Raw genomic sequence first — 1,625 nt, 5'->3', positions numbered from 1 at the left:
GCTGAATGTCGTGGTCCCTCATGGGGGAGAGGACAGATTTGAGCGTTGGCAGCTGCGGAGCACAGCCACACAGGGGCCTGTGCCGGTGTCGAGGGCTGGGCCATCGCTCTGACAGATGGTGCGGCGAGACCGTCTGGTTAGGGCACTGAGGAGTCACCTGTATCCCTGCACACGTCTCAGCTCCAGTGATAAAGCTGGTGTTTCAGGGACAAGGCTGCAGCTAAATCAGCCAAAACAACCTGTCCACAGGTTTAACCCCTGGTCGTGCCAAGCCTGCATCTTCCATCTTCACTGTGTGCTGATGGTCAAGACTTCAGTCTCTTGGAGGGGGAGTGAGATGGGAAATAACTGGGAATGCGTGTGTCTAGGGGAGTGCCTGGATTGCCATGCCAGAAGCCTTGTAACAGATGAAGGAGCAGCGACATACCATTTTTCAGGGGCTCAGTCACTCGGGGATTCAATCTGTCCATGAGAGCAAAGCTGCCCCTGGTTGGCTGGGGCTGATTTATTTCCAGGTTCCTTGCAGTTCTCCGGGGATTGCAGCAAACCCTAGGAATTTGAGACCACTTGTGAGTCAAATCTGTTAATGAGAAAACATCTGCTTTATGCCAGGCTGATGTCACTGGGTAATGCTGTCAGGGTAGTGAGGACTGGTATCAGAGACATGTCGTACTGGGCTCCCTGCAGTGTGCAGCTCTACCACAGCCCTGAGCAGTATTTTTGCTCTGATACCCAAGATGATGCCAACATCAGTGAAGGTCATGAGCTGCCAAAAGGGTATCCAGAATGATGCTGGACCCTGCAATGGCTGGGTTTGGCCAGCACATCCATCAGGATGAAGTGCCCTGGACAATTGCTCACAGCACAGGACCTTCAGCATCTTTTCTACCTTGAAATGAGGCAGAGGTTGCTCTGTACTGCTGGACATCGGGCAGGGATGGGCCCTTCCTGGTGGCTTTCTCAAAGGAGGGATTTTGGCCAGTGTTCTGCTTTCTACCTGCCTGGTGTTGCAGGGACCTTCCTCCCTTCTGCCCAGGAGCCTGGCATAGGTGCCTATAAACCCCTTGTGATTTCATGCTGTCAGTCTGCACAAAGGCTCTCATCTCCCACAGCAGCCTCCAGCGCTCGGCATGTCTCCCTGCACAGCCTCGCACAGCCTCGTTTGGTGGGAGCTGAGCTAATTGAGTAGAGACCGTACTTCATGGAGTCCATCAGAAACAATTTAATTCTGGGTTGTGGAAATTGGCAGCCACCACAGCTCCTATCCCAGCTCTTGGGTCTCATAATAAGGCTGGGACTGATGCTGCTTTTTTTAACCTGCTCTATTTACTTGCCCGGATCAGTGCGTTGCTGCTCAGCAGGAGCTGGCTGTGCCGCTGGGCTGGAGAGCAGAGGATACAGCTGCCCAAACCGAGGATCCCAGGACGGCTCTGTAATCAGAGCTGGCTACTCCTGTTTTTTTTAAATCACTTGCTCTTATTTTTAAATGGGTTCATTCAATCGCCACTGTGCCGTGACCCCGCCACAACCCCCCTGACCCACACAGCCTCCCCTCCCTGCCTGGACTTGGCCCCCATTGTTTTCCCAGCCCTGAGAGCTGGTGTTTCACAGATGTAAAAATAAAA

The 1,625-nt window shown here is 53.2% G+C and overlaps 1 protein-coding gene across 1 annotated transcript in view; it reads left to right on the top strand.

The window, feature by feature from the left end:
* The window catches only part of DIS3L2 (DIS3 like 3'-5' exoribonuclease 2), a 169,870-nt gene that overhangs the window by 162,383 nt on the left and 5,862 nt on the right, over positions 1–1,625 (top strand). The gene's annotated exons all lie outside the window — the stretch shown is intronic.

Source organism: Acanthisitta chloris, unplaced genomic scaffold (assembly GCF_000695815.1).
Source record: "Acanthisitta chloris isolate BGI_N310 unplaced genomic scaffold, ASM69581v1 scaffold18508, whole genome shotgun sequence".
In the NCBI taxonomy this organism is placed as follows: Eukaryota; Metazoa; Chordata; class Aves; order Passeriformes; family Acanthisittidae; genus Acanthisitta; species Acanthisitta chloris.
The sequence above is the reverse complement of the archived record's forward strand: the minus strand, read 5'-3'. Positions and strand labels throughout refer to the sequence as shown.